At 34.7% G+C, this 13,291-nt stretch overlaps 1 protein-coding gene across 7 annotated transcripts in view; it reads left to right on the forward strand.

Annotated features, from left to right (window-relative positions):
• Positions 1-266: 266 nt before the first annotated feature.
• Positions 267-13,291, forward strand: part of PMCA (plasma membrane calcium-transporting ATPase 3) — a 1,392,263-nt gene continuing 1,379,238 nt past the window's right edge. For 5 of the 7 annotated variants that reach the window (XM_090412079.1, XM_090412087.1, XM_090412035.1 and 2 more), the window contains exon 1: positions 3,802-4,066. The gene's annotated coding sequence lies outside the window, so the exon portion shown is untranslated. Of the gene's footprint in view, positions 329-3,056; positions 3,185-3,801; positions 4,067-13,291 lie in introns of those variants that run through there. The other 2 variants (XM_090412026.1, XM_090412017.1) reach the window with 2 other exon arrangements.

Below are 13,291 nucleotides of genomic sequence, written 5' to 3' on the forward strand. Positions count from 1 at the left end.
ATGGTAAAAATACTTCCTACATATATATATATATATATATATATATATATACTGTATATATAAACTGTTTGATATGCATATTAATGAAGGGAAGATTTCTTAACTCTTTTTTTGTTAATATATATTGTTTTATGCATTTTCCAATTTTTTATTATGGTGCTGTTTTTAGTCTAATGTCTTTTATTATTATTATTATTATTATTATTATTATTATTATTATTATTATTATTATTATTATTGTGTTCCAGGAATGTGATCTTTTTCTAAAAAAAGTGCTACGAAAAAGTCATTTCATTAGTTCTTTTGTGACACTCAATATTCGCTCACGGTAAGAATGGTAAAATTATTGGCTGTTAATGAAAAAATATATCTGATTATTTTTAATATTTTCCTAGTCTGATAATTTTCTTGGTAGTCCCATGTAAGGTTGATTGGCTTTTCATGATGATAATAATAGACTGATTTAATATATCCAGGCATTTACCCTCTCCCTTAAATATGCAAGAAGTTAGTGTCACACCGTTATATTATGCACCTCCTAGTTTTATTTATTTATTTAAGAATAACCTGAAAAAGTTTCCATTTACACAGAAATTACTTTGTATACATTTATGCAACAAAGCGTTTAGACTTTTCCCATTTCTCTGCTTGAGACTGCTGTGTAATAAGAATACTAGTGATATCATTTAATAGGAACGTTTTGTCCATAATGTAATAATACGAAATGTGTTTCTTTCGTATAGTAACGGACGACTATCAGGAGAATTGAGTAAATTTTATATGAACAGTTCTGGAACAGATGCTGTTTCGATACTTCATGTTTTGCCATACTCGTAGCATCTGTATCGTTACTGGTATTCCGTCGGATTTTATCAAAGAGAAGAGTCACATGATTCGACTTAGTGAAGATATGAACTAACCCAAGAACGCTCTCTTCGAAAAATTGAGCCATCCGCACATGCAGTAGAGTAATTTCATCTGTAATTAACTGGGTGCGTCTTTGTAAGTGGTTATGGAGTTCTGATGATCACGCTGCAGGTGTGAATCTCGCTGTGGGCACGGATGTTTTGCTATTGTCTCTAGGTAATAGATGAATTTCAATGCCCGGTGTGAGCCTTTCCCCTCTTATAGGAGACCTGAAGTGGCTTGAATCCTTATTCAGTCTGTACAGCAGGATTTCTGGACAAGGTAAAAAAACGAATTAAAAATATCAAAAATTGTAGGCGTGAAGTAGTTTGAAAAAGTTCCATGTTTGGTCTCTAAAAATAAAAAAATACATATAAAATAAAAAAAAATTATAGAGGCCTGTGTAGCTTAGTAGAAGTGTCGCTTGCATCCTCCGCCCTAAGATAGACTTAAGTTTATTTCTATTCGCCGATTGGGGGAACTTTTTCTAAACCTTTCTTCGACTAGTTCCCGAGTTAGTTTATCTCTGCCATGGGCAAGCAGATTTTTTGCTCCCGTAAACTCAAGGAAATCGACCGTAGAACCTCCTCCCTATTTATTTCAGACTAACATATCCTGTTGGGTTAGGTACGAAGAGACGGCAGCACTTGTTTTCCCGTCTCTTCATCCGTTGCCGCTTATAATCGGTGGTAGTCTTAGGCCAGCTATGTCTGATTGGCATCCGGCAGAGATTGAACTGCCCACTCAGTTTTTAAAAGCTAGATAGAGTTAAAAGGCCTCGCCTATTCCCTATAGGAATAAAAGGCGTTAGCTGATTTATTTTATTTTATATAAAATTGATAAAAATAGAAGAAATGTCCTTACTCCCCACCGTACAAAACGTGCTATAGGTTTGCATAAGATATCATTCATGCTTATAATTGCGTTACTGGTTACAGCAGTCCATTTTGCATAAATGGATATATATATATATATATATATATATATATATATGATACTAATAATAACCAAGATATATCTGCTTATTTACTGAAAGTTTCTGTTCGATAATTTTCCGTCTTTTTGTATTTGCATTTCGATGGTGATAAAAATCAGAGCATTCCTGCTTGAATTTTTTTCCCATTATCTACCTCAAAACTTTATTTTACTGTAACCTGCTTTTATTAATTTCTTTTGTTTTTTCTTCCCGTTTTTGTTTTTCTGAGCAAAATCTGAGTTTTCATCAGAAGAGAAAATCCTGTCTTCCCAAAATGACTCCGGCTAACTCTCTCACTTGAAAAAAGTCATAAAAATTTCTTTAATAATCAGGGATGAGATTCGAACGGAGAGTTTTGTAGGCTGCTTTGCAGTTTAGTTATTAGAACACGAATAATTTCAATACCATAATGATAACATGGGATTAAAATTATTCATGGGATTCTAAATTAATAATTTATAATTACGTGATAGTTGTATTTAGAAGTCATTATCATACTCTGGGTAGGAGTATCACAAACAATATATCAACCTTTAAGTTGGAATCTGTTAATCACATATTGATGAAAGATAACTACTGAGGTAAAAAAAAAATCCATAATGCTATTTCTTTTGATTCGTTGTTAGTTAATTTTCAGATTTAAAAAAAAAATATATATATTTTGGAGTGCTTCCTGTCTTTGGTTATAATAGAATTATTCATCTACTCCCGTAGCTGTCTTATCAGATTCTGAAATTTTATGAGTTAATTGCAGCTTTTATTTAAAATATAAATATTCGAACAAGATGGTTTTGTATACCTTATTTTACTATCGTATTTATCTTGATGTGGTCATTATGTTTTTTTATGTTTTTTTTTCTTCCCTTTATACATTTGTCTGTTGTCGAGAATGCCATGCTTCAACGATAATGTGTTCTGAAATTGTTGGACAGACATTTTTAAATTTTTATTTTCACCTTTCGTAAATTTTTCAGACATTGAATGGGGGATGCATTACTACTGTTTAACTTTGAGGGAACAGTCAGAAATGAATCGGGTACTATACTTTTTGCCCAGTGGATTTTATCCCCATCTTAAACCCTCTCTACCCGCGATTGCAGTGGTGACGCCGTATCCCATCTTGCTTTGCTCAACATGGCTGAGTCGCCTTGTATAGTCTCCCCGGTTTCTCCGTGGTAGAGTGTGCGTGTTCCCGTTTGTCGTTAAATAGTGAAGGAAGTCTCGATTAAGACATTTATTCTTCTGATAAGACTCCGAAGAAACGCCTGGGGGAACTGGTATAAGTACCTGACGCTCGATTGGGTAAGTAGATCCGTTATTCTGCAGCTGTTACTCGCGGAGCCATAGTCAGTTCCCTGCACCATCTTCCCGTCTGCCTCTTTCGCTTGCTCGCACACATATACACATACTTAACCAATGGTAATTCTGCATTCTTCAGTAGCAGAGCATGCAGGATAAACGTTATTTTCCTGTATAACTATGGACATATATGTAAAGGGAGACAAAAAAAAAAAAAAACAGGATATAAAAACCGGCATATATATATATATATAGAAATGTAGTATGATCAGCGTGTGCGCACGAGAAGGGTAAGATACAAGATTTTTAAGTGGGAGTGCAGAAACGATGACGTAATTGGGTGACGTCATAAAGTTGCCTAGGTAGACACAGAATAATTAAGGAATTTAGCCAGTTGTTGTTTTCCTGTACATACTTTTTTGTGAGGGTCGCATTCTTATCTTCAGAAGGGATGAGACACAATGCAGAGGAATCGTCGCGGCAATCGTCACCAGGCTACTTCCCAGGCTGTCTTCATTTGGCCCCCTTGTGGCTGTTGTGGTGAACTTATATCATCCCGCTACTGGTTGCTAGCCAAGGTGTTTTAATCTTGTATGCGCCTGCGCGTTGGAATCGTGTCTTCGCCAGAGGAGAGGAAGGACATGGTAGGTGTTGCTTGGTCGGAAGAAGTGCTGCTAATAACGCACTAACGGTGGTTGGTAAAAGGTCCTCCCGGAATCGCGGGATGCTACGGTCAGTATTGAGAGGGCAGTCGGTTGTGGATTATTATTGTTGTTAGTGAATTCAGTTACTTGTGAACTCTCCGTTAGAAAGGAGTAGCATTTCTGAAGCATCATAGTTCAAGCGGATCATTGAGAAGGTTGCTGCAGTAGATTAATCCAAACGGTAAAGCCTTAATTCTGTTTTAATATGCCTCTTAAACGCTTGCGATATTTCTTCTTTTGTATGTGTTTTTGGTCCCATTCCCTTTCTCCCTTGATGAACCCTGAATTCCGGTTCTATTGATTGACTTTCCCGTAAATCATAGGGAGCGGCTTTACCGCGTAGCTTGCAGCTCCTGGCAGGCAGCATATATGGGCTGTCTCCATGTGTGTGTTCAGAAAACTGAGGGTAAGGGTTGGGTGACGGGCAGGCTCCGTTTGCCGCTGTGTCCTTCCTTATTTCGGAATGCGCGCCGACTCTTTCTAAAGGGCAGAGGTTAAGAGTTAATTATGGAAGTGTGCAGTCGTTAGCGTTCGTGATACATGTATAAGAGGAACAGAGGTTTTTTTTTGTTTGTTTCTTAATTTTAAATACTTAAGTCATGGCACAATAATGGTGATTATGTGTTGAGGATCAAATATTGAGTAAATATTGCACTATTCGAGTAGGAAGATATGATTACAAGAAACTTCGTAGTACATACATTAGTTAAAAGATGTTCTAGACGAGTGGCATATTAAAAGAAGTGGCAGTGGTGTGTACGTATGGGAGTGAAAAACTAGTTTACTGGATATTTAAATATTTATGAATAAAAAGAAAACGAAGAAAAAATAAGAAGAAAAGAATTAGTAGACTTTTGGAAATTCACTGTGTTGAAGATTTGCGTGTGTGTGTGTGTGTGTGTGTGTGTGAGAGAGAGAGAGAGAGAGAGAGAGAGAGAGAGAGAGAGAGACAATTAATAAAAACGATTTCTTATGATTCCTATTTAATTAGGGTACTTAACGATATTTATTGTTCATGTAACAACTTTTATTAAAATATATAATGAGACACGATTTTTAAGATAATTTTGCATATTTTGAAGCAATTAACACGCTGTTTCTTAAAATCGATATTTAAATAAAACATTTTACATAAAGCACTAATAAATTTTTGCCTAGGGTTTTGCTCAGGAAGTATGCGTGAGGAGAGAGAGAGAGAGAGAGATAAACGATAATGTCGTAAAATTACATCAAATTAGAAATATATATATATATATATATATATATATATATATATATATATATATATATATATATATATATATATATATATATATATATATTATTTATTTATTTTAATTGCATTGTTAAATGCATAAAATTTTACTTATACACGAAGAGTCAGTTACTGAGATAAGATTAACTCTTAAATATTGTCATTCTTCTTGTGTTCTGTTTATTAATTATCATTCACAGAATTAATCATTTACATAATTTCCTGTTCTCTCCCATTATTTTGATTTTGGGTCCTGTCTAGGACACGAGGGACTTATACAAAGATCTCTCAACTGTATGTGAGTTAATTGGTATAATACAGTGGTGTGGTAGGTTTTTCTTTTCCTTTTTTTTTTTTTTTTTTGGTGGGGTAAAAAAAAAAAGCATCTTCGCAGAACATTTGTAGTTAGCCAACCTGTTTGGCCAAGGAGATAGTGTCCCTGGTCTCCAACATGGGTCTGTATCATACCGTGACGCGAATGCCGCGAAAGTGATAGATGATTTTCGCCATTCTCTCATTTGCGACCTGAGATTCCATGTTTGGTCTCTAGGAGTAGGTTTTTCAGATTATCTTAACTATTAGCCACCAGCGGTAGTAATGCATTATAGGTTTACAACTTTTCGTGGGTGGAATTTCACATACGGAAGTGGTAGGGTTTTTCATTTTACAAAATGGAATACATGCTGTTGACAAACATAATGCATTCGTCTCATAGCCTTTGTTGTATCAGCCCTAATTTCAGCTATCATTATCTGCAATTTATTTTAGCCAGTACATTACTTATCCACTACTGTTTGAAATCAGTTCTTATTCATCCCGCTTTACTTATCCCATTAAGAAATGTAAAGCATATTTATGACTCTTTTCAGTAAGTGAAAAGATGTGAGTTATCATGAATCGCAACCTTTCAGAAATCTCTACAATCCCTATTGATTGCAACCTTTCTAAAATCTCTGTTGATCTAAAGATCTGTGCTATCGTGTATGGATCTGTACATAACAACCAGTTCAAGTGAATTTCTGAGTGAAAATTGCATCGAGACTGTTAACTGTAAAAAATGTTTTATTAGCTAAAAATAATTACATTGTGGCTTAGTCCCATATAGGAATTCACCTAAGTTGTATCTCAATTACAGAGGCCTCAGAAGTAAACTAGTTAAATTATATTCTCTTTTAAACCTTTATCCTACCGTATGTAAACCAAAGTTTGCGTGTGAAGTATCTTCACGACAAGCCTGATTGTATATAGAGACTGTATATATATATTGTATATATAGTATATATTGTATATATAGGCTTCACTTGAATTGTCTTAGCATCCCATAATGCTAAGCATACTTCCGTTCAGATGCGTATATTGTATACATTATTGGAAGGGTTACTACCAAGACCGATTTCGATCTTTATTGAGGTCTTATCAACAGGAGCAAGACCTAGAGAGAGATACCGAGGTTAAATCAATGCGGAAGTCATATATTTTCTATATATACAAGTAGTAAAATAACGTATCACCATATTATTATATCATCTTTCTGCAGCCATCTCTGATCTGGGGTATTTAATAATATGTTAAATATTCTGGGTCGAAACCGGTCTGGATAGTGATCTTCCCACAATGTACAGCAATATACACGTCTGAAAGTCGATGTGGTGTATTATGAGACGCTGAAACAGGTGATATGAAGTCAGCAGTTTCTACATACAGGTAGACTTGACTAGTCGTGAAGATACTTCATGCGCAACTTTGGTTTGTATACGTTTGGATAAAGGATTAAAACAATATATTTTTGTCATTTCTAATGTACTTTATAAATCAGCGGTTTATAAAAGTTAGTTCTTTTGAACATTGCCTTTCATCGTAAAAGGTTTTTTAAAGTTCACTTTGCATTAGAAACGATTGTTATCTGCAACTCTCTCGCAGTTATAATTAATTACATTGTAAAAGTTCGCCTGCTCCGTTTTTGAAATATTTATGTTAATAGTGCTGATTTATCTTAAATTTCGTGCCATTCGTGAACATTATTTTTTTTTGTTTTCGGTTAGTTGTTGCTTTTAAACACGAAAGGGCAATGGTTCGTCCGTCTCTTGGTCTTTCCTTGTTTCGTATAGTATTAGATTTTGATGGATGATATTTCCTTGCGTTTATTACTGTTTGTTTCATTGATATGTTCTTCACTTCAGCTGACTGGTTAGAAAAGTTCAGTTACAATTCACTTTCATATGTTGACTCTATCGCTTAAACTGTATAATTTTTCGGATTTGTATATAAATAATTATAAACTTTTATGATAACGTGTTTTCTATATGAACTGTTTAAAATAGAATTAACAGTGGTATACATATACACGTACGTACAGTGAAACACTGCTTTTTTTATTCTTTTCTCCTCAACAATAATAGAACAAGATGGTTTCCCTGAGTTTCCGAGAGGGAAAAACCTTCCATCCCCATATGAGACTGGCTAACTCATCTTTTCATTGAAAAGCCCTGATAAAGATCTTGGCGTCATAAACGGGATTCGAACCTAGGTTTTTTCAACAAGAGGGTTCCGTCGAGACCAACTGAGCGACGGAGGTGTTTTTTTTTTTTTTGATAAACTTAAAACATGAGATATTTGAAACAGACCATCATCATGATACAAAATTATACAGCAAGTTTGAAACAAGATAATATTGATGTTTAATGTTTTTCAATAGACCAGTCGTGCTTGTATACTTACATCATGTCTGAGCCACAGGTCATTTTTAAAAATGAAAATCAACTTTTTTTTTTTAATCTAGTATTATGAAATAGTCTCTGCTCCCTTTATATCATCCCTTCGAATATCAGAATGATATGTATGGGTTACAGTTCATTATTGATGACGTTTATGACATCTGTCATGTGTTTCTTGAAATCCGTGCCTTTTTTAATATCCTTTAGTTAAAAACGGGTTTTCCTTGATGAACTTTCTACCCTTCATGAAGCTCGTAACCACTCTGAGTTGTAATTGATTGTAGATATTTGACTATACTCTGTATTATGTACTGCAGCAGTAACGGTCTGTTTGCACCTTTATATTATGATAACAGAATTGTGTTCTTGATTGTTATTCGTGGTTCCTTCTTTCTTTCCACAATATATATATATATATATTTCGTATATATATATATATATATATATATATATATATATATATATATATATATATATATATATATATATATATATTCATTGGATGGATGGATGTCATTCAATTCTTTTAATATATATATATATATTTTTTTTTTAATTTTTTTTTTTGAATCAAAGTTATGAAATTTGTATAAGAAGGATCTAAATAATGGTATACAAAGAAATGATCTCTCATCAGCAATAATTATAATGACTTCTATATTTATAGCCTTAAATGATTTGAAAATTTAACTGCCAGGGGTTAATTTTTCAGTAATACTCCTATCTTAAACATGCCAATTATCATTTGCTATTCTTATCCTGGAAAAACCATGACAGAGCTTATCATCCCCCCCCCCCAAACAGAAAAACCAACAAGAAAAATACATGCACTCAACAGACATAATAACGTCGCCCTTATAGTTGCATAGCTTCGGCTGTAAATGATTGTAGGGCTGTGTTACAGTTTTCAGTTGAGATTTCAGACTGGGTCACTGTGCTTTCATGGGTTTTGTTGATTCTTTGGATTGAGTGAGACTTGAAGTCAAAATATATTGGGTTCACTCACGTTCTCGATCTGGTAAGAAGGTGTTAATTATTGAAGGAAGGTGCTAAATATTCAGTGCTTTCTGGCTAGGATTGAAATACAAAATAAGGTTATGTCTTAATGAAAGATTAACTTGAAATATAAGAAGAGATCTGTCTGATTAGAGGGATTAGTGTGCGTGTGTGGAGATGCACCACTCAAGCCTGGTAGAGTGATCCACTTATTTCCAGATGGACGATTTCTTTTGTCATTTCTTCTCTGAATGTTAGCGCCAGAGGGCATCACACAGTTTATTATTATTTACTGTTGTCTTCAGTTTATTTATTAATGAGGTGCGATATTCAATACATTGTATCTAGTCTCTTTTTTTTGTGGGGGGGGGAGTACAGTTAGAGTTTTCTGTTTTTGGTCAGCTTCGAAAAGATAACCTAGTATGAACTCTTTAAAATATTTGCTTCCAGAGAGAATCTTGCTGCGATAAATAAATAGCAAATACATGGAAAGTATTTGCTATTTATTATCAACCTATGCGACATATTAGCATTTTGCGATTGGAGCTTCACATGGATGCTCAAGATATGGTCTAGCACCTTCTGCAATCCGAGTGAGTTTAGAAGGGTTAGGACGTGATGTTTATTTGATTTCTGTTCTGTGATATAAGTTAGAGATTGACGGAGTTCATAGGTCATTCTGTCCATTTTACTAACAGTTTGGCTGATTGATATTTGTTTCTTGTAAGAAATGAAATCCACATGAGATTACCGTACCTTCTGCAGGACTAGTTAACTGCATAGAACAGATACTCGTCTTTTGCATTTAGGAACAAAATGCATAGCGACATTATACATTTTCGGGACTAGAAGAGATTATGAGTTAGTTTCTTCCAATATTCTTCCTGGTATTGCGTTTCTAAACTGATTACGTAATATATGTTTACAATTTTAACCCAAGTTCCGTTCTTTTTGCATTTTAGTTCTGAATGTAGGTCCTGAAACTGTAGCGTAAGTTCAGGGATCACCGTGGTGTCGGGTTCAGATCCCCTTACCATGGTATAAGGAGAGAGAGTGAGCTTCCTTCTGACGAGTTTGCGTGATGAAGACCCCAATTTTATGGAAGAAAAAACCTTTCACTACCGTTTGCTACCTGTAACTCGCCTTCAGATTTGGGTTGGGGGGGGGAACCTCTGTAAATATTCTTGGCATCCTAAAGATCTATTTTGATCTGTAAGTTAGCCATTCTCATACAGCAATGACAGGGTTGTTTTTTCATCCCGAAAGAAGAAATGTCGGCCAAAAGAACTCTAAATAATACATTACCTACATAAAACATAGCCTTAGCTGCTTCGTCAGCAGTTTCGAAGACTACAACACCGGAGTGTAATTGAAGTCTGTCGTTCGTTCATTTATAAGGAAAACTTCGGACTATCTGTGTGAAGAGCGATAGCTGTTTAAGTGGTTAAAATGGTTCTCACTGTGGGATAATTGTATTATAGGCTGTCATTTCTGGGGGTATTTTCATCTTGTTGCTGTCGCTTTTATTTCAGACACAAGTTGACTGTGCTTCTGGTAGTGAACCACTTGAAAAAATTAATTCGATCTTTTACGATGCTCAGTTAGATGGACTCAGACTCACGGATTAATGGATGAATATTTTATCTTGTATGCGTGTTAGATAGAAACGGTAGATAATAGATTTCGCTGCGATGAATGGGTAGTTGCATTCTTTGTCTAATCTGATCTAATGGGGAATATATTAGTAGCGTTCTTTGTGTGTGCGTTTGGTTGTAGATATGCAAGGCATTTTCCAGGGCATATGTGATAATCACCTTCAGAGTGCGAGTCGGATATGTGTGGTCCAGGATTCCAGTGAAGTTGCAGAACAGGAAATGATCCGAACCTCTGAGTTGGAATTTTAGAAGTTTTCTTGGTGTGTGGTTGTGTAAAGATTGTGTGCCACAGTCTCCGCTGTGTGTGCTTGTGTGCATGCGTCTAGCGTATACTTATTGTCTTGTAGAAGAAAAGATACCAGTGGAGGTTGAATATTATGCATTAGTAAAAACATAAGAATGCCGATTAAGTTGCTGGATGCGGAAGCGGTAGTATATTTTTATTTATTTATTTGTAATGGGCCGGTAGCAGTGGTGGAATTAGGGTATATATGGATTGAAAGATGGGTTCATGAAAGTTTCTGATGGAGATTTGTACCTTGCGTTTGCTAATTCTGGAAAGGTTTTATTTAGGGTTTCAAGGTTTATTTAAACGTATTGTAGTTTTGCTTCTGAATGCTTTTTGGTGATTTTTAAAATGTCTTTCAGTTCAGGTTCTTGATTAGCATGAAAAGAGATATTAAGAGAATTGGAGACAATTAGGGAGAGGGAGAGAGAGATGACGATTAAAGTTTTTAGATATTTATTCACTGCCTTCTTGACAAATAGAATGCATACATATTAGAAACTGTTAGGAAATATGCGACATGTCATTCTTAGCACCACTGCGTCCCTGTTTTATATGGTACTAGAAATATTGTACTAAAAAAAAATTGCCATTTTAAATTATTTAGATATTCGTGTGGTAGATAGTGATTTATTTTGGTTTTGAAATTACTCAGTAGTTAAAATAAACTTTGGTCTCCATATTGAATTTTTATTTTTTTATTTTTTCATTTAGGTAAACAATATGGTGAGTATAACAGTATAAAGGGGAGAAACTAATTTATCTTATGGGAAATAAGAGAGAAATTAGCCAAAACTTTGAATGAGCAGCATACAAACGGTGTTCAAACCAGTTTTAATTTAAGGATCATAGAGTAGGGTTAGAAATAACAATTGATAAAAACCTAGAAACCACATATGAGAGTTTTGAGGAAAATTAGGGTACTGAAGTCTGAAGCCAGTCTAAGTTGGTATGATCATTTAAACAGAACGATAGAGGGAAAGTTAGGTTAGCATAACAGGTATTTGGTACCATGTAAAAGACAAAGGAAACCAAGATCCAGGAAGAGATGCAGTTAGAAATGCCTTAGAAGACCGATATATAAGATCGGACAATATTGAAGTCCTGATTAATAGCATATTAATTTGGGGAGAAATTGTTGATAGGAAGCTATTAATAACATTAAATTAATCATGTACTGTACTAATATTACATCCTGTATATCTCTTGAAGAAACATATCAGGAATTTCATAATGAAAATGACATACCAGATCTTAATGAAATTAAGATTTTAATTTACTGTGTGTTAGTTAATTCGGAAATTGCAGTTACTGAATAGCTGCATTTTGTTAGCCACAATTGGTGTAATTTATTTACTCGGCGAGCAGTCATTATTGCCTTCTCTCTCTCTCTCTCTCTCTCTCTCTCTCTCTTGATTGAAATGGTTGCATCTGTCAAAACATGCTTGCTTTCAGTTTTCATTTTATGATTTAAAATCGTGCTAAGAGAAACGAAGAAATTTTCGTTCCATAAAAACTGAGCAAAATTCTCTCTCTCTTCTTCTTCTTTGAGTGCCATCTCCTATCGGAGGTTGGCGACCACCTTGGCAAATTTTGAGCGATTCTCAGCTATTCTGAGCAGTCGCTCAGAGTTCATACCAGTCCACTGTCTGATATCTGCCAGCCAAGATTTTCTTCGTCTTCCTTATCCTCTTCTTCCATTTATCTTCCCTTTTATAATCAATTGAAGTATCTTATATTTTTCATTACGAAGTAGGTGACCAAGATATGCAGTTTTCCTCCTTTTTATGGTATCTAAAAGTTCACGTGATTTCCCCATTTGTTTCAGTACTTCCTGATTGGACGTTTTTGCTGTCCATGGGATTTTTAACATTCGTCTGTATAACCACATCTCAAAGGCTTCAAGTCTTTTTATTGATGTTGTCTTCAAGGTCCAAGTTTCTGCACCGTACAGCGGTACAGACCATACATAGCATTTAACCATGCGTACTCTAAGCTCTAAGTTTAAACTGCGGTTACACAGTGTTGATTTCATCAAGAGAAAATTTTTTCTTGCCATTTCAATTCTAACTTTTATTTCCATTTCTGGATTGCAATCTTCGTTTAACCAGCATCCGAGATATTTAAACTTTGCCACTCTTTCTATTTGTTTCCTATTTAAAGAAAGTGCTAAATTAAGAATTGGTTTCTTATGACCACGAATTTAGTTTTGGTAATATTTATTTTTAATCCCATTTTTTCACTCTCTGCATTTATTAGCTCCAAAAGATTTTGAAGATTCTGAATATTGTCAGCCAGAAGAGCTGTATCATCGGCATATCGGATGTTACTGATGATTTCACCATTTACACTAATCCCTTCCTTTCTTCCTTCCAAGACTTTTTGAAATATGGCTTCTGAGTAGATGTTAAAAAGAAGAGGTGACAGCACACATCCTTGCCTTACTCCTCGTTTGATGTTAATGGAGTCTGTAATAATGTCATCAACTTGAACAGATGCC

Source organism: Typopeltis vanoorti, chromosome 2, assembly GCF_054136105.1.
Source record: "Typopeltis vanoorti isolate ZY-2024b chromosome 2, IOZ_Tvanoo_1.0, whole genome shotgun sequence".
Lineage (NCBI taxonomy): Eukaryota > Metazoa > Arthropoda > Arachnida > Uropygi > Thelyphonidae > Typopeltis > Typopeltis vanoorti.